This window comes from Arachis ipaensis, chromosome B05, assembly GCF_000816755.2.
Source record: "Arachis ipaensis cultivar K30076 chromosome B05, Araip1.1, whole genome shotgun sequence".
Taxonomy (NCBI): Eukaryota; Viridiplantae; Streptophyta; class Magnoliopsida; order Fabales; family Fabaceae; genus Arachis; species Arachis ipaensis.
Window position 1 is genome coordinate 126860295 of NC_029789.2, and position 832 is coordinate 126861126.

Consider the following 832-nt stretch of genomic DNA (forward strand, 5'->3'; position numbering starts at 1 on the left):
CTTTAACTTTCAATTTTTACTCAACTATTTCATAAAATTAATTAATATTTTAAATTTAATTTATTAATTATAATATTTTAATAGATTTAGTTTTTAAATTTGTAAGAACATAAAACATATTATGTAATTTTTTTTTATCAATTGAGGATTAATATATTTTTTTCTCTTCATTTAAAAAAGCGATTACTCTTTGAATTTCAAGTCTCTTATCATTCATAACACCATCACGTACAAGTTCATTTTTTCTATTTTCCGTGATGAAGCTCTTCTACTTCGTTGGTGGCTTCATTGTGATATACTGGATCTGTTTGAAAAATTTTAATTTTTTTTAACTTATAAAAAATCATATTAATAGTATTTAGTATAGTATTTTAATTTAGATATATTTTTTATTTTTTTTAAAGACTATTTTATCACTCTTATTTATTATATAATTTTAAAACAAATATTTTTATAATAATTTTTTAAACACAAAATAATCTCCATTGCGAAGCTTCGCTCTTCATACGGTACTTCTTTTAACTGTTCATTTTTTTTTTAAAAAAAAGAAAACAAGCTCACCACACTAAACGGAGCATATAAAAGATAAAACATAAACTTAAGTAACACTTATGTAATTTTTGGCATAGTTATTAATAACACATTTTTAACTTATTCTTAAAAATAAACTCATTTTTACACAGTCAAATATTTTATATAATTAAAAAAAATTTCACTAACCATATTTTTCGTACATTTTTATTCAAAGACATTATCTTTCCATTCTTAAAATATTTTTTTATGGACCTTAAAATATTCCATGCACAACTCACATAAATAATCTAGACACATT